The sequence below is a fragment of the Phacochoerus africanus genome, chromosome 6, assembly GCF_016906955.1.
Source record: "Phacochoerus africanus isolate WHEZ1 chromosome 6, ROS_Pafr_v1, whole genome shotgun sequence".
NCBI lineage: Eukaryota > Metazoa > Chordata > Mammalia > Artiodactyla > Suidae > Phacochoerus > Phacochoerus africanus.
This window is the reverse complement of record NC_062549.1, coordinates 89,177,657-89,204,242: the sequence shown is the minus strand read 5'-3', so window position 1 is coordinate 89,204,242 and position 26,586 is coordinate 89,177,657. Positions and strand designations below refer to the sequence as shown.

At 39.8% G+C, this 26,586-nt stretch overlaps 1 protein-coding gene across 5 annotated transcripts in view; it reads left to right on the top strand.

Moving 5' to 3' along the window:
* The window catches only part of LOC125129413 (low affinity immunoglobulin gamma Fc region receptor II-like), an 82,458-nt gene that overhangs the window by 30,718 nt on the left and 25,154 nt on the right, over positions 1–26,586 (top strand). The window lies entirely within an intron of this gene.

Here is a 26,586-nt window from a genome sequence, read left to right as displayed (position 1 = left end):
AAAATCCTGCTTTGAATTATTTTGCATATATACCCAGGAGCAAGATTGCTGGATCATATGGTAGCAATATTTTGAGGAACCTCTATACTGTTTCTATAAAAGTGTCACCATTTACATTCCCACCAGCAGTGCACAAGTGTTCCAATTTCTCTGCATTGTTGCCAGCACTTGTTAATTTTCTATAGTGATCATCCTAATAGGTGTGATGTAATACCTCACTGTGGTTTTGATTGTATTTGATTGTATTTCCCTAATTACTAGTGATGTTGAAATCTTTTAATATACTTGTTGGTCTTTAATTTTTTTTAATGGCTGCACCAGCGACATATGGATTGAACCCATGCCTCTGCAGCAACCAGAGCTGCTGTAGTCTCTTAACCTACTGTGCCACGGCAGGAACTCCATTTTTATATCTTCTTTGGAGAATTGTCTATTTAAGTCCTTTTCCCATTTTTAAATTGGGTAACTTATTTTTTTGGTTGTGGAGTTGTAGAAATTTAGCTTTCCACTTTTTATTTATTTATTTATTTATTTGTCTTTTTGTCTTTTTTTTTCTAGGGCCACACCTGGGGCATATGGAGGTTCCCAGGCCAGGGGTTTAATCAGAGCTGTAGCTGCCAGCCTATACCACAACAACAGCAATGCGGGATCCAAGCCACATCTGCGACCTACACCACAGCTCTCGGCAACACCGGATGCTCAACCCACTGAACAAGGCCAAGGCTCGAACCCCAACCTTATGGTTCCTAGTTGGATTCGTTAACCACTGAGCCCTGAATGGGAACTCCTAGCTTTCCACTTTTTAACCCTCCTTAGGAACCCCTTCCCTGGAAAAGATATAAAAGAGGTTATAAAGAAATATGATGTGCTTGTACCATTTTTTTCATATTATTAACTTTTCCCCATGTATACTTCTTTTCAGATTAGGACTTAAATTTAAGGCAGAAGCACATTTGGATAGAAATGACTGAACATTCTCAAACTGTTCAACCTTAGGAAGCCAGCACAGGCTTCCCAGAGAAGGCAATATCTACACTGGGACCAAAAAAATTTCCCCACTTTATTATTTATTTATTTATTTTTGCTTTTTAGGGCCGCACCTGCAGCACATTCCCAGGCTAGGGGTCCAATCGGAGCTACAGCTGCCAGCTTCCATTACAGCAATAGCAACTCAGGATCTGAACTCAGTCTGCCACCTACACCACAGCTCATGGCAATGCTGGATTCCTGACCCGCTGAGCCAGGCCAGGGATTGAACTTGCATCCTCTTGGACACTAGTCGCATTTGTTTCCACTGTGCCACAACGGCATCCCCCCTTCCCCAGGTTTGAGTTAGTTTGATATTGAACATAAGGAGAGTAGTGTAGCAAGATAAATCTGCAAAGGAATATGTGGGTCTTTGTACCACAATGCCTTATAGACCACCTTAAGGAGTTTGGGCTTTGTCCTGAAGCATGGGGAACCAGTGAATTATTTTAAGTAGGAAAGTAAAAAAATCTAATTTGTACTTAAAGAAGGTTGTTCTAGTTGCAGCTTATAAACAAGTTGAGCAGAAAGACAAAGTTAGGCTCTTGCAATAGTCTTGGTGGCAGATGAAGACAGCTTGGGACTAAGGTAATAGTCATGGGGTTTAGATGTTTAACAAGGAGATCTGGGAGTTCCCATCATGGCACAGTGGAAATGAATCCGACTAGGAACTATGGGTTTGATCCCTGGCCTCGCTCAGTTGGTTAAGGATCTGGCGTTGCTGTGACCTGTGGTGTAGGTCGCAGATGCGGCTTGGATCTGGCATTGCTGTGGCTCTGGCGTAGGCTGGCAGCTGTAGCTCCTATTGGACCCCTAGCCTGGGAAGCCCATATGCCGCGGGTATGACCCTAAAAAGCAAAAAACAAAAACCAAACCAAAACAACAACAAAAAACAAGGAGATCTGGTGAAATGGGATGTGGGTTATGAAAGACAGTAAGGAAACCACAATGACACCTAGATTTCTGGCTTAGGAGGTGCTATTACTTGAAGTGGGAACTATGATGAGAAGTTTAGCTGGAATAGAGGGGGGAGATATAATAAGTTCAGATGTGGATATTATGAGTTTGAAGTGCCTGTGGGACATACCAGGGGAGTGGTCAGGATGAGCTGGATACCTGGAAGGAGAGGTATGGGCCAGAACTAGAGAGGTGGTCTCCAGCTGAACTGTGCTTTAGAAAATCAACTGGAAGCCAGAGAAGTGATTCCTATATTTGCTGAGGCCTTGAGGTAGGTCTATTTTCAGTGACAAGAAGATAATTTTGAATCACTTAGAACCTCATTTATAGTTATTCAAATAGTCTTACCAAATATTTGCTTGCTACTAAGAAGGTCAGCTTCAGCCCTCCCCAGAAGTAGTTTCCAGCAATTCCCAGCATATTTAGCATAAGATAGTGTTCTTACCCTTCTGAATCTTTACCTTTGCTGGAAACCATGCACTTGATTCAGTTAAAGGACAAAGTAGGCTTGAGGGGGAGGTACTAAGCCATTTGATTGCAGACCCTAGATGTTAGAATCTAATTCCTAGTTTTCTGCTACCACTTCAAATTGTGTCCTCACTGCTAAGGGCCTAAAGCCAGAGTGCAAGTGAATGAAAGTGAGACTTTGATGGTACTGTCTGAGGTTAAGAGTCACTCAAGCAGAAGAGCAGAACAAGTGGCTTAAAAAAGAACATCCCCAGATTCTTGCTCCTGAACCTGACTCTCACTCCCCTAACCCATGAGCTAGCCACTTGTTATGTTAAACTACTTAGATATTTTTTATTTTTATTTTTTTGAAAACTGGGTGGAGTTCCCTGGTAGCCTAGAGGTTAAGTATCTGGCATTGCACTGCTGTGGCCTCGGTCACTTCTGTGGCCTGGGTTCAATCTCTGGCCTGGGAAGGTCCACATGTGGTGGGTTTGTGCCCACCGCCCCCCCAAAAAAGGAATTCCACTGTGGCATGGCATGTTAAGAATATAGCTTTGTCACTGCTGTTTCCAGTTACTGCTGTGGCCCAGGTTCAGTTCCTGCCATTGGAACTTCCACATGCTGTGGGTACAGCCAAAAAAAGAAAAAGGAAGAAGAAAACTGACTCTTTGTCCTCAGAGATGAGACTCACATTGTCCACTTTGTTTCAACAGAGGGCAGTAGAAAGCAGCAAACAGCTTGCTTTCCTAAACCCAGCGGGGAGCGGATTAAAGTCAGTCTAAAACATTATCCTAATGTCAAGATAGCCGAAATATGGCATATCATGCCTCCTGTGTGTTCATAAATGGGAGAGATCTCTGTCCAGGCAGGGCAGCCTCTGGACAGTCAGCAACACTTAGGTGACTCTTCTTGCAAACAAAAGTTTAGCTATGTGCAACTTATGGAAGGCTTTATGGAGAAGGAATTTGGTCTTAAGGAATGGGCCAGTTGGCAAAATGGCTTTGTTCACAGAAAACAGCATGGGGAAAAATATGGCAATACATGGCAAATTGGGAGGACAGCAAGACGTTTGGTACTGCTGGAGCATAGGATAGGGGTGAGGATAGGGGTGGGGATGGCAGTGAAGGGTATGCTCTCAGACGTTTTGTGCTACCCTGAAGGGTTTGCATGTCATCTTGAAGGGTTGAACATCATCCTGAAGGCATGGGAAGTCATCGAAGGATTTTGAACAGGGCAGCGACCTGATGTGTTAGGCAATTTTGGTTTTCAGTTTTTCATTTCAACTGAGGTATATTCTGGTATTTTCAATCTTTTAAAGTTTGGGTGCTGGGGGACGGGGGGAATATCCCACTTCTTCTCCTCCGTCTTTGGGTAGTCTAATTTTTAAAGTGACATAAGACATATTAGCAGGAGAAAAATTAATTCTGTATATGTGTTAATGGGAGCCCCACTAAGATAAAAGACTTGGAGAAGTGAACATAGCAGGAAGATTTTATGCCTTTCAGACAAAGAAACAACACATTTTTGAAGAATTGACAAGGCAGAGGGGTTTGGGCTATGGGTAGTAAATAAATAGTGAAGAGTAAACAAGGTTTGTTTATACAGCCTTCTTGGCCCTAAACTTCCCATCTCTGTTGATAAGAATGCACCCCCCCCCTTTCTTCTGGTATAGGGAGGGTGTTTTTACTTGGGATATTTATCTCCTGTTTTCAGGGAGAAAGGGCAAGGTGGAGGAGGTCGGAGTGAACTTCTAGATTCTGCCATTAAAAAAACAACCTCCCTCAGCTTAAAATATTCAATTTACCAAGCTACTACATTTTGGGATAGTGTATCTTGAACCCCATCAATGTATAGTGATATCTTGTTGTATTTTTAATTCGCTTTTCCCTGATAAGTTATGATGTTGTATCTTTTCATGCGCTTAATTGGCCATTCAAATGTCCTCTTTTGTGAAGTGCTTGTTTAAATCTTTTGCTTACATTTCAATTTGTTTGTCTGTCTTCTTCTTTTTGATTTGTAGGAATTCTTTATGTATTCTTTTTGTTGTTGTTGTCTTTTCTGTTTTTTTAGGGTTGCACCTGCGGCATATGGAGGTTCCCAAGCTAGGGGTCTCATCAGAGCTGTTGCTGGCCTATGCCACAGCCACAGCAACTTGGGATCCGAGCTGTGTCTGCAACCTGAACCACGGCTCACGGCAATGCTGGATCCCTAACCTACTGAGCGAGGCCAGGGATCGAACCCGCAACCTCATGGTTCCTAGTCAGATTCATTTCAGCTGCACCACGATGGGAAGTCCTTTTTTTGAGGGGGGTGGGGAATTCTTTATGTATTGTTGATATGAATCCTTTGTCAAATATAACTATTACATATATCTTTTCCTAGTCTGTGGTCACTCCCTTCTTAAATGATGTATTGTGTTGAAAAATATTTCGATAAGTCTTTTTGAAAACAGTTATTGAAGATGGATTGTAATGGAGCCAGACTGAGAGGAAGGAAGACTAGTTAAGATTCTATTTCAGTATTTCGGGCAGAGAATAATTAGGACATGAAAAAATAATAATAGCAAGTACTTACATAGCACTTACTATGTTCAGGCATCATTCTAAACAATAAATAATTAACTTATTTAACCCTCATATCAAACTGGTGAGGTAATTGAACTATTATTGTTCATATTTTACAAGTGGGAAAAGCAAAGCACCATGAAATTAAGTGACTTGCTCAAAGTTTTATACTGCTAATAACTAGCAGGAAGGGTTTTTTTGAGAAAATTTAATTATTGATTGGATAGCAATGATGAAGGAGAATAAGGGATTTAGGATAACTGAAGGATTTTGACTTAGGTAACAGAGTAGATCATAGACAAGTGCAAGTTTGGAAGGAATAAATGAATTTTGTTTTAATGGCCGCACCCACAGTATATGGACATTTCTGGGTGGGGATGAATCTAAGCTGCAGCTTTAGTCTTAACCCAATGAACCACAGTAGGAACTCCACAAGTTTCACTTTTTAAAATTCGACATATAAGTGATATCATACTCTTGTGCTTGTCTTACTGTGACTTATCTCACTTAGCATAATTTGCTCAAGCTTTATCCACATTGTCATAAATGGCAGGATACCCTCCATGTTTATATCACATCTTCTTAATCCATTCATCTCTTCCTAGGTGCTTAGGTTGTTTCTGTATCCTGGCTTTTGTGAATAATGCTGTGATGGACAGAACACTATAAATCAACTATAATGGAAAAAATAAAAATAAAAACAATGCTATGATGAACATGGGAGTGCATTTATCTTTTCTAAACCTGTTTTCATATCCTTCAAATATCAACCAAGAAGTAGGATTCTTATTCACAAGGTAGTAGTATTTAAAAAAACATTTTTTTTTAAGGGCCACACCCTCAGCATATGGAGGTTCTCAGGCTACGGGTCGAATCGGAGCTGTGGCTTCTGACCTACACCACAGCCACGGCAATGCCAGATCCCAGCCACATCTTCTACCTATACCATAGCTCATGGCAACGCCAGATCCTCAACCCACTGAGCAAGGTCAGGGATGGAACCTGCATCCTCATGGATGCTAGTCAGATTCATTTCCTCTGTGCCATGATGGGAACTCCAGTATTTTTAATTTTTAAAGGAGCTTCTATATTGTTTTCTATAGTGGTGGAACCAATTTACATTTCTACCAACACTGTATAAAGTTTCCTTTTTCTCTACATCCTCAACAGCACTGATATCTTGTCTTCTTAATGATAGTCATTCTAACAGGTATATGGTGATATCTCTCTGTGGTTTTGATTTGTATTTCTTTACTGATTAGTAATGTTAGGTGTCTTTTCACGTACCTGTTGGCTATTTAGATGTCTTTGGAAAAATGTCTATTTTTTTATTTTTATTTTTTTTTGTCTTTTGTCTTTGTTGTTGTTGTTGTTGTTGCTATTTCTTGGGCCGCTCCCGCGGCATATGGAGGTTCCCAGGCTAGGGGTTGAATCGGAGCTGTAGCCACCGGCCTACGCCAGAGCCACAGCAATGCGGGATCCGAGCCGCATCTGCTGACCTACACCACAGCTCATGGCAACGCCGGATCCTTAACCCACTGAGCAAGGGCAGGGACCGAACCCGCAACCTCACGGTTCCTAGTCGGATTCGTTAACCACTGCGCCACGACGGGAACTCCGGAAAAATGTCTATTTAGCTATCTGGTCATTTTTTTTTTTTTTTTAAGGGCCATACCTGTGGCATATGGAAGTTCCCAGGTTAGGTGTTGAATCAGAGCTACAGCTGCTGGCCTATGCCACAGCCACAGCTATACAGGATCTGAGCCACATCTGCAACCTACACCATAGCTCAAAGCAAAGCTGGATCCTTAACCCACTGAGAGAAGCCAGGAATCAAACCTGAGTCCTCATGGATACTAGTTGGATTCGTTTCTGCTGCGCCATAACAGGAAATCCCCTGGCCAATTTTTAATCAGGCTCTTTGGTTGTTTAGTTTCGTTGTTGTTTTGTTTTGGTCTTTTTCTGCTATTGAGTTCTATGAGTTCTTTATATATTTTGTATATTAACCTCTAATCCAATACAAGGCTTGCTAGTTTTTTCTCCCATTCTGTATGTTGTCTTTTCATTTGGTTCATTGTTTCTTTTGCTATGCAAAAGCTTCTAAATTTTATGTAATCCCATTTGCCAATTTTGCTTTTGTTGTCATATCTAAAAAAAATTGACAAATTTCTACCCTATATTTTCTTACAGGACTTTTGTAGCTTCAGGTTTCATGTTTGAATCTTTGATACATTTTGAGTGATTTTTTTGTGTGTGTGGGTTTTGTAAGATAGAGGTCCCATTTCATTGCTCTACATGTGTTTGTCCAGTTTTCCCAAAACCATTTGTTGAAGAGTCTATTTTATCCCCCCTGAGTGTTCTTTGCTCCCTTACCAAATATTAGTTGACTATATAAGCAAGGATTTACTTCTGGCCTCTCTATTCTATTCCATTGGTCTTTTATTTATTTTTTTTTAATTACTATAGTTTTGTAGTGTAGTTTGAAATCAGGAAGTGTGTTATCTCTGACTTTGTTCTTTTTCCTGAATAGTATTTTTTAGCCATTTGGGGTCTTTTGTGGTCCCATACAAATTTTAGGATTATTTTTTTCTATTTCTGTGAAGAATGCCATTGGTATGTTGATGGGGATTTAATCTATAGATGACCTGAGTGTATGGACATTTTAATAATATTAATTGTTCAGATCCATGAACATAGAATGTCCTTCCATTTGTTTATGTCTTCTCCAATTTCTTTCAGCAAAGTCTTGTAGTTTTAGCTGTTCAATTCTTTTGGTTAAATTTGTACCTAAGTATTTTTTTGTTTTTGAAGCTGTTGTGACTAGGATAGGTTTATTTCTTTTTCAGATGTTTTATCATTAGTGTACAAAAATGCAACTGATATCTATATGTTGATTTTGTAGTCTGCAACTTTAGTGAAATTGTTGATTAGTTCCAAAAATTTTTGTTGCGTCTTTGGGATTTTCTATGTATAAAATCGTATCATTGGCAAAAAGTGAAATTTTTACTTCTCCCTGGTCTGGATGCCTTTTATTCCTTTGTCTAGCCCTAGTCTAGCTAGGGCTTCCAGTACTATATTGAATAAGAGTGGTGAAAGTTGGCATCCTCATCATGTTCCTGATCTTAGAGGAAAAATTTTCAACTTTTCTCTATTGGGTATAGTGTTACCTGTGGCTTTGTCATATATGCCTTTATTATGTCATATATGCCTTTATTATGTTATTATTCCTTCTATACACAATTTTCCCAGGGTTTTTAATCGTTAAAGAATATTTTATTTTGTCAAATGTTTTTCCTGCACCTATTGAGAAAATTATGTGATTTTATCTTTCATTTTATTAATATGATATGTTACATTATTGATTTACATGTGCTGAACCATTCTTTCCTCCCAGGGATAAATCCCACTTGGTTATAGTGTATAACATAATCCTGACCTAGTAGAATGCATTTGGAAGTATTCCCTCCTCAATTTTTTGAAAGAGTTTGAGAAGAATTGGTGTTAATTGTTCTTTGAATGTTTGGTGGAATTCTCCAGTGAGGTCATTTGTTCTGGGGTTTTTCTATTACTGATTAAATCTCCCTGCTTGTTATTGGTTTGTTCAAATTTTCTATTTCTTGATGATTCAGTTTTGTTTTGTTTTGTTTTTTGCTTTTTAGAGCTGCACTTGCTGCATATGGAGGTTTTCAGGTTAGGGGTCAAATCGGAGCTGCTGATGATTCAGTCTTGGTAGGTTATGTGCTTCTGTAAATTTATCCACTTCTAGGTTACCTAATTTTCTGGCATATAATTAATTGTTCATGATAATCTCTTATGATACTATGTATTTTTGTAGTCAGTTGCAAAATCTCATTTTGTATTTCTAATTTTATTAATTTTATTTATTTATTTGAATGTTCTCTTTTTTTTTTCTTAGTTTAACTAAATGTCAATTTAGCTTTTTTTTTTTTTTTTTTTTTTTTTTGCTTTTTAGGGCTGCACCCACGGCATATGGATGTTTCTAAGCTAGGGGTCTTATCTGAGCTACAGCTTCCAGGCTACCCCATAGCCACAGCAGCTCAGGATCCGAGCGTCATCTGTGACCTACACTAAAGCTCTTGGCAACACCGGATCCTTAACCCACTGAGGGAGGACAGGGATTGAACCTGCAAACTCATAGTTACTAGTCAGATTTGTTTCCACTGCACCACAATGGGAACTCCTGGTTTAGCTTTTTGAAGAGCCATTTCTTAGTTCTGTCAATCCTTTCTATTGTTTTTTTCTGGTATCTATTTTATTTATTTCCACTTTGATCTTTATTATTTACTTCCTTTTGCTAACTTTGGGTTTACTTTGTTCTTTCTCAAGTTTTATGAGGTATATAAAATTAGTTTTGTTTTTTTTTTTGTCTTTTGTCTATTTAGGGCCACATCTGTGATATATGGAGGTTCCCAGGCTAGGGGTCAAATCAGAGCTATAGCTGCCGGCCTACACCACAGCCACAGCAATGCGGGAGCCCTAACCCACTGAGGCCAGGGATCAAGCCCACATCCTCATGGATACTAGTTGGGTTCGTTAACCACTGAGCCATGATGGGAACTCGGATTTTTTTGTCCCTTTTATCTTTTAGGGCCGTACCTGTGGCATATGCAGGTTCCTAGGCTAGGGGTTAATCAGAGCTGTGGCTGCCAGCCTACGCCAGAGCCACAGCAATGCAGGATCTGAACCGTGTCTTTGACCTACACCACAGCTCTTGGCAATGCCAGATCCTTAACCCACTGAGGTAGGCCAGGAATTGAACCCACATCCTCATGGATGCTAGTCGGGTTTGTTAACCACTGAGCCATGACAGAACTCCAGTTCTTTTTTTTCCCCAGCTTTTTAAAAATCTTTATTTTCTCAAAGGCATTTTTTTAATTTTATTTTTTTATTAAAGTATAGTTGATTTACAATGTCCTATCAATTCCTTCTGTACAACAAAGTGAAAAAAATCGCACACATATATATATCCTTTTCTCATATTATCTTCCATCATGTTCTGTCCTGAGAGACTGGATTTCATTCCCTGTGCTATACAATAGGATCTTATTGCTTATTCATTCTAAATATGATAGTTTGCATCTACCAACTAAAACTCCCAGTCCAAGACACTCCTCCCCTTTTCTTCTTGGTAACCACAATTCTGTTCTCTATGTTTGTGTGTCAGTTTCTGCTTTGTTGATAGGTTCATTTGTGTCATATTTTAGATTCCACATATAAGTAATATCATATGATATCTGTCTTTCTCTTTCTGACTTGCTTCACTTAGTATGTGAATCTCTAGTTGCATCCATGTTGCTGTCTAATTTCTTAATATATGCATTTATTGTGGTTAACTTTCCTCTCAGAACTGCTTTTTCTGCATCCCATAAGTTTTGATATAATATTTCCATTTTCATTTGTTTAGAAATAATTTTTTTGTCTTTTTGTCTTTTTAGGGCCACACCCATGGCATATGGAGGTTTCCAGGCTAGGGGTCCAATTGAAGTCGTAGCTGCCAGCCTACGCCAGAGCCACAGAAACATGGGATCTGAGCCACAGTCTGCGACTTACACTGCAGCTCATGGAAACTCCAGATCCTTAACCCACTGAGTAAGGCCAGGGATCAAACCTGCAGCATGGTTCCTAGTCAGATTCGTTAACCACTGAGCCATGACAGGAACTCCTAGATATAATTTTTATTTCTCCTTTGACTTCTTCTTTGACCCATTGGTTGTTTAGAACTGTGTCATTTAGTTTCCATGAGGTTGTCAGATTTTCCAATGGCTTTCTTCAGCTCTTGATTCCTAGTTTTATACCACTGTAATCAGAAAAGTTAGTTGGTATGAGTTAAATCTTCTTAAATTTGCTAAGGGTTGTTTTGGGTCCTATCATATAATCTGTCTTGGAGAGTGTTCTGTCTATTTTGCTACTGTTGAATGTCCTATATATGTTTGTTAACTCAACAGGTACTTGTCCATTTTTGATTTTCTATCTGGATGACTTATCCATTGCTAACCATGAGGTGTTAAATTCCCCTACTATTGTTTTTTTTTTCCCCATTCTGAAAATAATTTTATTATTTTCCAGTTTTTCAGGAAAGTTCCTGGGTTCCCATTATTATTATTATTATTATTTTTGTCTTTTTGCCATTTCTTGGGCCACTCTCATGGCATATGGAGGTTCCCAGGCTAGGGGCCGAATTGGAGCTGTAGCAGCTAGTCTACGCCAGAGCCACAGCAATTTGGGATCCGAACCACATCTGCAACCTACACCACAGCTCATGGCAACACTGGATCCTTAACCCACTGAGCAAAGCCAGGGATCGAACCCGCAACCTCATGGTTCCTAGTCAGATTCGTTAACCACTGAGCCACAACGGGAACTCTGGTTCCTATTATTATTGTATTGCTGTTTACTTCTGCCTTTATATCTGTTAGTATTTGCTTAATGTAGTTTGGTGCTCTGATATTCTGTGTGTGTGTTTATTTGCAAGTGTAATAGCTCCTTGATGTAGTGACCATTTCATAACCATCGTCTCTTGTTACTACTTTTGGCTTGAAGTCTATTTAGTCGGATATAAGTATGGCTATGCCTTCTTTCTTTTGATTTCCACTTGTGTGGGATATCCTTTTCCAACCCTTCATTTTGAGCCTATGTATGTCTTTAGAATTGAAATGAATCTCTTGTAGGCAATACATAGTTGGGTCTTGTTCTTTTTCTTTTTTTTTAAATCCATCCAGTCACTCTGTATTATTTATTTATTTTTGGCCCTGCCCACAGCATGCAGAAGTTCCTGGGCCAGGACAGAACCTGAGCCATAGCAGTGACAATGCTGAATCCTTAATTGCTAAAATGCTGGGGAATTCCCACTCTGGTTTTTGTTTGTTTGGATGGTTGGTTTTGGGTTGTTTTGTTTGTTTTTGTTTTGTTTTGCTTTGCTTTTTAGGGCCACATCGGTGACATGTGGAAGTTCCCAGGCTGGCGGTCAAACCAGAGCTACAGCTGCTGGCCTACACCACAGCTACAGCCAGGCAGGATCTGAGCTGTGTCTGCAACCTACATAAAGCTCAGGGCAACACTGGATCCTTAACTCGCTGAGTGAGGCCAAGGATTGAGCTTGCATCCTCATGGATACTAGTTGGCTCAATACTCCAGAGCCACAGTGGGAACTTTCTCACCTCTGTATTTTTTGATTGGTGAATTTAATCTACTTATATCAATATGTAAGTAATTTCTACTGCCATATTATCATTTGCCTTCTGGTTGTTTAGTACCTCCATTTTTTTTTTCTTTTTCCCTCTTTTTCTGTCTTATCTGGTGTGTTTTAAATCTCCTCATCAAAAGTGATTAAGAATTAGACCCTAATTATGACTAGGGGTTTACACAAGCAGGAGCCATGCAATGATGTCAGGATTCCTATATGTTCTTCTCATCACTAGTTCAGTTTGCAATCTTTTTTGTGCTAAGTTTTCACCACTGGTGATGTTGGTATTTGTTTTCACTGAGGCTTTGTGGCTTATAATACAAATATGATTTTGATTTTATGACTATCATAACTATTTATGGTGTAAACTTTCATCTCTTAGCTACTATCTTATTGTTGTTCAGTGTTCTCAAATTTATGTTAATACTGCTTGAGATTCAGACCTACCTTGCAGCTAACTGGCAGCTGTGTCTGAAATCAAAACCCTTTTGATAAAATGATTTGGCTCTACAGTTAATAATTATCTTTTCAAATCCTCATAATTGTCTTCAATTTCTAATTCTAGTCACAAACTCAAAGCTCATTTCTACTATGGTAACACAGGTGAAAGATAGGATGTGTTTATTCTGTTTTTATACATGTTTCCTGCATATATCCTGTCATTGCCATTATAATGAGAGTTCCCCAGAGCAGAGACTCCTGTCTCTACTTATTTGTTCATCTTCTCCTCCCACCATCCCCCCATTTTATCAGTATAGAGACAACAGAGGGTTAAAGCACTGGATGTCCATTGAGTCACTCAGTCTCTAGTTAATTGCTTCTTCTTGGGCAAGTTCTCCCTTACTTAGCATTTGATGCTATTGCCAGCCTCAGCATTATTGCCCTGCAGTTATCCCTGAGGACCTAGTATCATTTTGTAATTCTCCCAGGGCCCAAGTTTACTCCAGCCTGCCCACTTACTCTGTACCTTTGCCAGAGAAAAGTCTTCTTCTTGGGGACTGTAGTGACACTGGGGGCCATAGGAAAGAACATATGCTTAGCTGGGAATGCCCACTGCCTTTTTTTTTTTTTTTGTCTTTTGTCTTTTTAGGTCCACAACTGCGGCATATGGAGGTTCCCAGGCTAGGGGTCCAATCGGAACTGCAGCTGCTGGCCTACACCACAGCCACAGCAATGCCAGATCTGAGCCACGTCTGCGACCTACACCATAGCTCAGGGCAATGCCAGATCCATAACCACTGAGCGAGGCCAGGGATCAAACCCACAACCTCGTGTCTCCTAGTCAGATTTGTTTCCACTTCACCATGATGGGAACTCCCCCCACTGTCTTTTTTTTTTTTTTTTGTCTTTTTGACATTTCTTGGGCGGCTCCCATGGCATATGGAGTTTCCCAGGCTAGGGGTTGAATTGGAGCTGTAGCCACCAGCCTACACTAGAGCCACAGCAACACAGGATCTGAGCCACATCTGCAACCTACAACACAGCTCACGGCAACGCCGGATCGTTAACCCACTGAGCAAGGCCAGGGATCAAACCCACAACCTCATGGTTCCTAGTCGGATTCGTTAACCACTGTGCCACTATGGGAACTCCCCCACTGTCTTCTTGTACAAAGTAATTTTTCCCAGTTTCTAGATTGATAAAGTGACTCCTATGGAGGGACTTTTCCATAACACTCTTCAGCTAGCAACAATACTAGTTTTATATTTGTGACTTTACCTCACTGTTATGGTCAGAGGAGATCCCTTTATTTATATTCTTATCCTTTTAGGATCTATCCTTTCCTAGAAATCTGCCAGTTATTGCATGAGAGGAATGTATGGAGGGGACTTCATGTTGACAAGATTTATTTCAGGCTGAATCTGGACCTACTACCCTTCCATCTGTCTCCTACTTCTCATCTTTCAGTATTTCTGCTCCAGATACCTGATTAATGGTCTTCTCATCTCCTGACTCTTCTGCTTTCTTTCCTGGTGATGGCATTATTCTTCCCTTCTAGCATAGCACCTGCTTAGGATAGCAGTCGCTGTAAGCTATCTCTTTGTCCACACCCTTCTGTGGTTGCCCCAGAGAGCAGCCCATCTTGGTGTGACCCAGGATCCCAATACTCTCTTGTCCCCAACAGACTGTGGAAGATTGGTCACTTTCAGCCTGGAAATCACTATTGAAGAGGAAGTAGAGTCTGGAGTCTGAGCTGGGTAAAATTGGAAAGGAATCTGTGTTTTTCTTCATTTACATATAGATTAATGAACAGGAAGAGCTGGTTAGAACAGGAAGAAATCTTAAAGAATATCCTGTTATTGGCAAAAAAATAGACAAACCACTAGAACAGAATTGTCTACAAAGAAGCAAAGGCAGTATAACAGAGAAAAGATAGTCTTCTTCTTTTTCCTCACTGCCTTTATTTATTTATTTATTTTGCTTTTTATGGCCACACCTCTGGCATATGGAAGTTCCAAGGCTAGGGGTTGAATCAGAGCTACAGCTGCTGGCCTATGCCACAGCCAGAGCAATGCAAGATCTGAGTCTTGTCTGTAATCTGCACCACAGCTCAGGGCAATGCTAGATCCTTAACCCACTGAGGAAGGCCAGGGATCAAATCCACATCCTCATGGATATCAGTCGGGTTTTACTAGTGTTGAGCCACAATGGGAACTCCAAGATAGTTTTTTCAACAACTAGGCATCCAGGACCAAAAAAAAAAAAAAAGAAAAAAAAAGGAATCTAGATATCAAACATACACACTTCACAAAAAATTAACTTGAAATGGATCATAGGAGTTCCTGTCATGTCGCAGTGGAAATGAATCCACTAGGAACCATGAGGTTGCGGGTTCAATCCCTGGCCTCGCTCACTGGGTTAAGGATTTGGTGTTGCCATGAGCTGTGGTGTAGTTTGCAGACACAGTTCAGATCTGGCATTGCTGTGGCTCTGGTGTAGGCCGGCAGCAACAGCTCCGATTTGACCCCTAACCTGGGAATCTCCATGTGCTCTGGGTGTGGCCCTCAAAAGACAAAAGACAAAAAAAAAGAAAAAAAAAAGAAGAAATGGATCATAGACTTAAATGTAAAATGCAAAATTATAAAACCCTAGAAGATAATAAAGGTGAAAAATCTAAATGACCTTGAGTATAAAATGACTTGTCATGTATTTTTAAATTTTACTTTTTTTACTGAAATATAGTTGATTTACAATATTGTGTTAATTTCTGCTGTACAGCAAAGTGATTTAGATATATTTCTGAATATATGTATGTGTGTGTATATATATATATATATATATATATATATACACATACATACACTCTTTTTAAAATATTCTTTTTTTATGGAATTCCCGTTGTGGGGCAGTGGTTAACGAATCCGACTAGGAACCATGAGGTTGTGGGTTTGATCCCTGGCCTTGCTCAGTGGGTTAAGGATTTGGTGTTGCCGTGAGCTGTGGTGTAGGCTGCAGACGCAGCTTGATCCCGCGTTGCTGTGGTTCTGGTGTAGGCCGGTGGCTACAGCTCTGATTCGACCCCTAGCCTGGGAACCTCCATATGCCACGGGAGCGGCCCAAGAAATAGCAAAAAGACAAAAAGAAAAAAAAAGTGTGAAAGAAATAATTGATACTTGACTTTAATAAAATTTAAAACTTTGGCTCTGCAAAAGACACTGTCAAGAGAGTAAGAAGACAAGCCATACTTGGGAGAAGATACTTGCAAAAATCATATCTGATAAAGAGCATCATGTCCATCCCCCTTACTTTACTGAGCCCAGAGAAGAAAAGTGCCTTTCCCATGACCACATAGTGGCAAAGCTGGGTCTGAAATCTGACTTATGTTTCCCTTCCCAATATGGGTCCTCGGGGAGAAATAGCCCTCTGTTGTTTAAGCCCCTCATTTTTCACGGGTCCTTGCTTCTTGAGAAATAGCCCTTCGTTCTCTCAGATTTCTCTCTCCTCTCATGAAAATTCTTCAGCACTCTGCTATTCTGAAAAAGACTGAACAAATCCATACTCTGAAGTTAGTAATCCACAGAGTTTAGGGTATCTGCATTTCTAAAAGGTTGTTAAAGGTGACGTGCTTTAAAGACCTCAATGTGTGTTAAATGCTTTAACACAAAGACATCAATTCCCACAGGAAGATTTCCTAGTTAGACTGGCGATGCCGATGTGTAGATCTAGCTGAGCTCCTTCAAACTGTCTTTTATAACTTCATCATTCCTTCTCTCTTCTTCCCCTTCTGTGGTTGCCTTTCCTACCAGACTTCCTCCTCCTTTGAGGTCGGCAGTTGATTGTAGTGTTGTCTAGGGTGGCTCAGCTCTTGAGGAAGTGGCTGTAAAAAGGAAACCCTAGAAAGGACTGATAAAGCAATTACAGGGATCCACTGAAAGGGCAGTCAGTGTTTTATGAGGAAGAGCAACAAAACCCAATCAAGCAGAGAAAAGAGAAAAGAGCATCTTCCGAATCAAGTGGCTGGAATCTGAAGTCATTTGAGTTTATAGCATTTATCTGTCTTTCCCAAAGCAGGTCCTTGAACACTATCCCCCACTGGAAGCAGTGGGCTAGACTATCCCAGTCTTTTTTTTTTTTAATTGACTATATTACCCACCCAGTACATTTCATATCCAAGACTCATTTATTTCGCTCCCAAAATTTGTACCTCTTAATTTCCCTCACCTGTTTCTCTTTCTGGCAATCCCCCTCCCCTCTGGCAACTACCTGTGTGTTTTCTGTATTTATGACTGCCTCTACTTAGTTATGCTTGTTCATTTATTTTCTTAGACTCCACATATAAGTGTTTGTCTCTCTGACTAGTTCACTTAGCGTAATACTCTTTAGGTCCATCCATGGTGTAACACATGCAAGATTTCTTCTTCTTTTTTTTTAATGGCTAAGTAATAGTCCATTGTGTATATACACCACACCTTCTTTATTCATTCATTGATTGATGGGCACTAATGTTGCTTCCATATCTTGGCTGTTGTAAGTAATGCTGCAATGAATATTGGGGTGCATATATCTTTTCTGATTAGTGTTTTCCTTTTCATCAAATACGCAAGAGTGGAATTGCTGGATTGTATGGTGGCTCGAATTTAAAATTTTTTTTAATATTTTTTTTCATTTTTTAAAAGTTTTATTGAGGTATAGTTGATTTATGATGTTGTAATTATTTCTACTGTACAAAACACTGATTCAGTTACACATATATACACATCCATTCTTTTTCAGATTCTTTTCCTATATGGATTATCACAGAATACCGGGTAGAGTTCCATGTGCTATATAGCAGGTCCCATTTGGCCAGTCATTCCATATACCACAGTGTGCATATGCCAATCCCAAATCCCCAGTTAATCCCTCCTTCTTGCATGTCCCCTTTGGTAACCATAAGTTTATTTTCAATGTCTGTGAATCTGTTTCTGTACTTCAAACAAGAAATATTTTATTTGTATCCTTTTTTTTTTGATTCCACATATAAGTGATATCATATGGTCTTTGTCTTTTACCGTTTGACAAACTTCACTTAGTAGGATAATCTTAGGTGCATCCATATTGCTGCAAATGGCATTATTTCACTATTTGCTATGGCTGATAATATCACTTTGGGTATATAAACCACATTTTCTTTATCCATTCCTCTGTCAATGAATGTTTAGGTTGCCTCTATGACTTGGCTATTGCAATGAAGGCTGCAATGAACATTGGCGGGGGGGGCATGCATCTTTTTTTTTTGGCTTTTTTTAGGTCCACACCTATGGCATATGAAAGTCCCCAGGCTAGTGGTCAGATCAGAGCAGCAGCCTCCAACCTATGCCACAGCAACTTGGGATCTGAGCTGAGTCTGCAACCTACACCACAGATGCCAGATCTTTAACCCACTGAGAACGAGGCCAGGGATTGAACCCATGTCGTCATGGATACTAGTTGGGTTCGTTACCTCTGAGCCATGATGCGAACTCCTGCCTATACCTTTTTGAATTATGTTTTTCTCCAGATAGCTACCGAGATGTGGGATTGCTAGATCATATATTTTTTGAGGCATTTCCTCAAATACTGTTTTCCATAGTGGCTGCCCAATTTGCATTCCCACCAACAATGTGCAAAGGTTTCCTTTTCTCCACATCCTTAGCAAGACTTGTTATTGATTCTTTTGATAATAACTATTCTGATAGGTGTGAGGTGATATCTCATCCTAAGCATCTTTTCATGTGCCTTTTGGCCATTTGTAAGTCTTCTTGGGAAAAGTGTCTGTTCAAGTCCTCTGCCTTTTTTTGGTTGTTGTTGTCTTTTTTTGTTTTTTGGAGGGGGCACATGAATCTATGCCAATTTTGTGTGTGCGCGTGTGTCTTTTTTGTCTTTTCAGGGTCACACCCTCAGCATATGGAGGTTCCCAGGTTAGGGGTCTAATCGGAGCCGTAGCCGCTGACCAGCGCCACAGCCACAGCCACAACAATGCCAGATCCAAGCCGCGTCTGGGAGCTGCACCACAGCTCACAGCAACGCCAGATCCCTAACCCACTGAGCGAGGCCAGGGATCAAACCCGCAACCTCATGGTTCCTAGTCAGATTCACTTCTGCTGCGCCACAATGGGAACTCCAATCTCTGCCATTTTTTAATTGCGTTGTTTTTTAATTTTTTTGTTTTCGTTGTGAGGTTGTGTGAGTTCTTTGTATATTTGAAATATTAACCCCTTTCAGATATTGTTTGCAAGTATCTTCCTCCATTCAGCAGGCGGTCTTTTCATTTTTGTGATCTCTTTCTTTGTTGTGCAAAATCTTTTTAGTTCAATGTAGTGCCATTTGTTTATTTTTGCCTTTGTTTCCATTGCCTGAGAAGGCATATCCAAAAAAATATTGCTAAGACTGATGTCAAAGAGCATACCCCTGTGTTTTATTCTAGAATGTTTATGGTTTATGTCTTATAGTTAATTCTTTAACCCATCTTATATATGGTGTGAAAACATAGTCCAGTTTGATTCTTTTGCATGTAGATATCCAGTTTTTCCAATACCATTTATTAAAGAGGTTGTCTTTCCCTATAGTATATCCCTGCCTCCTTTGTCATAGGTTAATTAAACATATAAGTATGGGTTCATTTATGGGCTCTCTATTCTGTTTCAGGGATCTATGTGTTGGGTTTGGGTCTGAACAATACTATTTTGATGACTATAACTTTTAGTATAGTTTGAAATCAGGGAGTGTGATTGTATGGTCAGGTCACCAAAGATGGCCGTTCTCCTGCTCTTTGTACATCCCCTGGCTGACCAGTGTCTACTTCACCTGTACTTTATTCACATGGCTGACCTTCCTACTTGCCCCAGGCACCAGTGGGTGATCGTTCATGTCAAAGGGGCAGTGAGGGGTGTGCCCCTCTGCTGCCTTCCCTGGTAACTAATAAGCCAGCCTCCTGTAACTGGCAATCTCCCATTCCCTCAGGGAGTGAAGCCTGCTGCCCTGTCCTGCCTGTCATCTGCTGCACGTGGTGAGGTATCATTCTAGGACCTTGGTTCAGAAGTATAAACTCCTCCATCCATTAAACTATTGATGTCTTTGTTGCTGATTCTAGGCTCTTTCTTTGGTTTTAAACCTGGGCAAGTGCAGGCTTATAGGTCTGCAGGATGCAGCCCAACAGTGAAACCATCCTCTAAAGGAAAGTAAACTTGCCATAACCAATCTGCTTTTTGGCCTAGAGCAACTTCCTTTTTTCTGCTCTTGTCTGCCTATAAAAGGTTTTCATTTTGTGCAGCTCCTCAGAGCTCCTTTCTGTTTGCTAGATTGCATGCTGCCTGATTCATGAATTATTGAATAAACCCAATAAGATATTTAAAATTTACTCAGTTGAATTTTATGGCTTATGGATTTTCTCATTTAATCTTCACAACATTATAAGGTAAATAGCAAAGTAATTTCCATTTTACAGATGAGGCCATGGAGCTTAGAAAGAAAGATTAAAATATCTAAGATTACACAGCTGTTAAGGAAAAAGGCTTTTGATCTATGTCTGCCTATCTACAGTCCACTCTCTTAATCCCCAGGCTTTTCTGATGTTTGAGTTATTCATACATTTCCTATTTCTAGACATATATACTTTAAGTCAAGCTGTCCCTTTTAAAGAACTCTCCTTTCTCATTAGCTTATTTCAGTTTTGAATAAACAGTGGGCCCCTTATATTTGTAATCATTTTCCTTTAGAAACATTTCCTTGTACTTTGTTCTTTCTTTAGGTTTGTTTGTTTCCCCCCAACAAAAATGGGAAAGAAAGACTCCTCTTTCTGTTTTGGTTCTGTAGGGGAGCAAAAAGTTTTCCTTCTACCCTTCCAAGGTCTTGCCTGAGACATCGCCTCTCACCTTAATAAAAGAGAGATTAACAGGAAAAAAACCAGAATTTTAATAACACGCATACCTCCTGGGTACATGGGAGATACCTAGGAAAACTGAGTGACTCTCCAAAATAGTCCAAGCCATCACCCTTAAATGCTATCATCTGCTGAAGGCAAAAGAAAGACTCTGGAGTTTGGGGATCCAGTTATAGGAGGTTATCAAGAAAAGCACAGTAAAGGGTAAGGTTGTTAGGAAGATTTAAGTCTGAGCCTTCTCCATTGATAAGAATTTTTTGGGATTTAGAATCAGCCTTCTCTTCCCGGTATGTATAGAGAGACACTCATAAATTTAGATTTCCCTTATAAATGTAAATTTCCCTTACAAAGGGTAACTTCTCAGCTTTTAGTGCTTTTCCAGTATCCCGTTTGTTAAAAATAACCAGATCAAGATAATACTTTTGCCAAAGAGGCATATTTTTGGGGTGGCCTACTCTGGTCCCATTTACAATAAATTAAAAACATCCAATTGTATTTTCCAAAGAATGCAACAGCTTAAGCTATAGCCAATTAAATAATTTCCTTGCTTTGCTTTCACCTTTTCTCTATAAAAGAATTTCTCCAAGTTCTTATTTATGGAGCATTCCTAATCATTTCTAGTTTTGCACTGCCCAATTGGAATTGATTTTTGCTCAAATAAACTCTTAAAAATGTTAATATGTGTTAGTTTATCTCAATAGTTTATTTGTGTGCAAGTGAGGATGACTAAATTTACATTCTGAAATTGTAAGCGTTATAGGTAATATGTGTAAAGTGCCTCTTCCAGCGTAAGCATTCATATCCTTACAGAGTAACTATTAATTTTGGTCTCTTAGTGTGTTAACCATATATTGGTCTTTGCTTTTGTCTTGTCACTGACAAAACTAAAACAATTAAAGAACGAATATGATGTTTTTTCTTTTTGTCCCCACCAAAAGTTCCTGGGCCAGGGATCAAACCTGAGCCACAGTTGAAACCTATGCCACAGTTGTGGTGACACTGATCCTTAATCTACTGTGCCACAGCAGGAACTCCAAGTTTGATGTTCTTTATTCAAGGAAAAGCAGTCCATGGATTGAGGGAGTGAAACCGAGCATGGCCCTGTGGGGCTCCTGGGCACAAAATCATTTCTGTGTCTCTCATTTCTTGTTCTTAGGAAATGGGTCTCACTCAGCCATCATGGTCTTCCCTGAGTTCCCAAGGACAGGTTCAGACAGTTGCTGATCAGGGAAGGAAGGGGATGCAAAGACAAGGGAGGAACAGTCAAGGAAAAATAGTACAGCCTTGGGGCAAGATCCTGGTTCCCTCTTAAGGAATATACATAATAATATAGGCATCTTATATACCTAAAAGTTGTATTCCTTATGCTTCTTTTAGAAAGGAATACTTTTAAAACCAAACAGCCTGTAGTCCTTCCTTGTCTTCATCCCTGGCTTAATTGCACAATCACCTGAAAGCTAAAGATTAGGCACCCTGAGCATAATCACCTGTGAGTTAAAGATTATTAGCACATGATGATTTTTAGGAACTTTCCTAGTTTGTCCTAATCCCTGATCAATATGCCCTTTTCGAAAGTACTGTTATTCTAGGCAGTAACCCAGAAGACCACCATCAGGATCATGCAAAAATCTCCTGACTCCAGCTTTGATGACTAATATTCCCCCAAAGAAAGAAGAATGCTTGCTTGTTCCAATCCTGATTCCTATCTGAAAACCCGCTTTTCTCCTTTTTACTGTAAAACTCCTCACAGTTCTTTCCAATGGGGGGCACAGTCCTTAGGGCATTAGCCTGCTGTGACCCTCCTTTGTCTGGCAAAGCAATAAAGCTATTTTATTCTCCTTTGCCCCAAACTCTGTCTCTGTATTTCAATACGGCACTGGCAGACAGAAGCTGAGTTTCAGCAACAGGAGTATTGTATCTTATAGAAAGTGAAGCACATTTCCCAAGGGATGTTGGGCAAGAGTGAGTTTTATAGGGCATTAGAAGAGGCAATGTGAAAACAAAGCAGGCTTGGCTGGCACATCAGTATTTTCCTATAAGTCTAGAAAGTCCTATTTTCTAGAAGGTAAGCGACTTAGAGCTGAATTTGGAAACTCTGATGGATACATCTTGGGTTTCCTTTGACAGGTGTTATCTGTAACTGCACTTCTGACTTAGGTTTAGATTTGTGATTTGGCTGGGCCGCTGGAATGGCTACCATCTGGAGAATTCCAATATACTAATTAACTATATCAATTCCTCTCATTGTGATCAAACATTCAGTTGCTCTGAGAGCATGGATCAAAATATAAGGTGTTAGTGCCACTCTGAGCTACCACTTACTGTTGATGTTGTAATTGGGCTGACTCTCTCCATAGGTTAGGATATTGAAACCTCAGTCAGTTATTTGGCTGTTTTCTTTTTTTTTTTTTTGTCTTTTTGTCTTTTTTTTTAAGGGCTGCACCCACGGCGTAATGAGGTTCCCAGGCTAGGGGCTGAATTGGAGCTGCAGCTGCCGTCTTACACCACAGCAACTCAGGATCTGAGCCGCATCTTCGACCTACACCACAGCTCATGGCAGCACCGGATCCTTAACCCACTGAGCGAGGCCAAGGATCGGACCTACAACCTCATGGTTCCTAGTTGGATTCATTTCTGCTGAGCCACGATGGGAACTCCCTCTTTTTTTTTTTTTTTTTTAATTGATAACTTTTAATGTACCAGGCACTGTTTTAAGGCGTTTGTACATACCTGGTTGATCTAGTCCAGTACCTTGGCTTTTTTTTTAATTTCCCCAATACATTATTTTTTTTCTACTGTACAGCATGGTGACCCAGTTACACATACATGTATACATTCTTTTTTCTCACATTATCATGCTCCATCATAAGTGACTAGACACAGTTCCTAGTGCTACACAGCAGGCAATAGTCTGCATCTATTAACCCCAAGCTCCCATCATGGCACAGCAGAAATGAATCTGACTAGGGACCATGAGGTTGTGGGTTCGATTCCTGGCCCCGCTCAGTGGGTTAAGGATCTGGTGCTGCCATGAGCTGTGGTATAGGTCACAGATGCGCCTTGGATCTGGCATTGCTGTGGCTCTGGTGTAGGCCAGCAGCTGTAGCTCCGATTAGATCCCTAGCCTGGGAACCTCCCTATGCTGCAGTGTGGCCCTAAAAAGACAAAAGATTAAAAAATAAATAAATAAATTTGAGCTTCCTATACTGGAGGGGACACTAATTGTCCACAGATAAAGATGAATCCAGGAAGAGCACAGATGGTATATCTGTGGTGGAGAATATTGGAATGGGAGTGCAGAGTGATAAGCCAAGGCTCAAAATTGGAAAGCTTAAAGCTCTGGAAATCAGATGACTTATGATTTAAGATTTAAGGGTCTGTAGACTGCACAGAGAATATTGTTCTGATTTCCCTCTCTATTTGTTGTTAACTGGAGGCAGGGAAATTGATTTGCAGGGTGAGGTTTAGGAATCTGACAGGATAGAGAGGGGGTTTAATTTAGTCCAGAGAAAGAGGCATTGGAAATCAGGGAGAAGTTTGTAACAGGCAGAACTGCAGGATCACCAGCATCCTAGACCTTGTGGGGGTCTTTGGTGGCAAACCCACTAATCAAATAGGTCTCCCCCTTTGCAAGGGCCCCAGAAATATAGATAATAGCATTATCTGTATAAATGACAGAAAGAGAAAGAATGATGAAGCAGGTACAAAAGGGAGAAGCTGCTTCATGAACAGAGTGGGACTGGGATTCTTGTTCTCTGGTGGAAGCATTCTACTTCATGATGTCAGTAGCTTCTCATTCAAGTAAGCTTGATTTCGAGTGTTTGTTCAGGACCAGATGTCAGGTGGAGTCTTTTTAAGCTGTGAAATATACATGCAAGTTTCAATAACTTGTTATTGGCCTACAGGGGTCAGTGGTCAAGAATTCTTGGTAGAGTCCTTTCCATGAGTCTCACTTTTGCAAAAGCGTTAGAGTAAAATAATAAATGTCTGCTAGTGAAAAAAATTAAAGATGCTCATGATAAAAATCTGATGAGAGTTCATTTCATAAGGAAATGTAGTTAATTCTGTGGCATACAATAAACTAAGATAATAATTCAACAATGAGAGTGTTGACAAAATTCTAGGATCTTTAAACAATTTCTGGAATACCTATATCAGTAACATACATCCACACATATATAACTTAAGGTTTATCATCACTTCCTATTTGCCAATGTTGCCCATGTAATTTAATATGCCAAATAAACCTAATTAATTTAACATCTCTCCTTTACAATTAGAGAAAAAGCCTTTGAAATTTCTAGGGGTGCTCTAATAAAAATCCCAGTTTTTACATTGAGGGTAAAAAATGCTGCATTTATAATTTGATTTGGGGAATTGTGAAAATGAGAAAAGGTTTGAACACTTGACTAGGATCACAGAGATTATGAAACAGTACTTAATTATCTATTTAACTAAGTGACAAAAAAATATTTTAAAGACAAATGCAGAAGGCTACATATTTGTGACCAAGGCTTAGTTCTTTCAATATTGAGAAGACTGAATTTTCTTAAGTAATCAATGACTTAGCAAAGACATTTGTTAACATGAAGCACAGGAAATTATTCTGGTAAGGCATAAAATATTTGCTTTCCTGGTAGATTACCTGAAAAATTAAAAAATAATAATATTAAACTTTCACGAACATTTGTCAAGAGCAGACCAATAGTCTAATAAAACTTTGCTCTTTTAAAAGACAGAAAACCAATTCTACTTTTGCCCCAGAGTATTTTTGCTATTAAAATTCATTTAAAAAATTCCAAAACTTAAATAAATGCATTTCAATCTTAGCCATACGTTCCAGCTTGACCATATTCCAAATTTCTTTCCAAGGAATATTTTTCCACAAATATTCCACAACTTTTTTTTTTTTTGGCTTTTTTTGTCTTTGTTGTTGTTGTTGTTGTTATTGTTGCTATTTCTTGGGCCGCTCCAGTGGCATATGGAGGTTCCCAGGCTAGGGGTTGAATCGGAGCTGTAGCCACCAGCCTACGCCAGAGCCACAGCAACGTGGGATCTGAGCCAAGTCTGCAACCTACACCACAGCTCACGGCAACGCCGGATCGTTAACCCACTGAGCAAGGGCAGGGACCGAACCCGCAACCTCATGGTTCCTAGTTGGATTCGTTAACCACTGCGCCACGGCAGGAACTCCCACAACTTTTTATATCAATTCTAGTTTTGTCTTTTTTTTCCCCCTTTCTTTCTCATTCTGGATAATCTTTTTATTTTAGGACAAAATTACTCTCTTTTGTTCCTTAACAAAAACACATCTCTCAGAGTTCCCGTCGTGGCACGGCGGAGACAAATCCGACTACGAACCACGGGGTTGTGGGTTCAATCCCTGGCCTTGCTCAGTGGGCTGGGGATCTGGCGTTGCTGTGAGCTGTGGTGTGGGTGGCAGACATGGCTCGGATCTGGTGTTGCTGTGGCTGTGGTGTAGGCTGGCAGCTGCAGCTCGGGTTGGACCCCTAGCCTGGGAACCTCCATATGCCTCAGGTGCGGCCTTAATAAGACAAAAAAAAAAAAAAAAAAGACAAACAAACAACAACAAAAACCCCACATTTCCACATCTTGCATAGTGATGTTTCCCTTATTATTTCTGGTAATTTTAATTACATATATTAATTATAGTTCTTACCTAAGAATCTCTTAATTCCTAGTGAAAACAGTTGTGGACTGTCTGTTGCACTAGAATTCTGTGGATTGGCAAATTTGCAAATATTTCTAGAAATGTATTCTTCCTCAATACATTTTTTTTTCAGTGTGGCACAAACAATGTTTACTAAGAGATCCAAATATATTTAGTTCTTCTGTAAAAGGAAGCCAAAAGTGGATAAACCTATGCTTAGTAATTAATGTTTCAGTATTTTATCTTATTGGGAAATGATCTAGATATTCAGTGGATAGTCACCATTTTACTTATCTTGGTGTAACTTTAGGATTCAAGTAAGCAAAAAAAATTGGAAACTATTTTTTTTAGGTAGATGTACTACAAAACATAA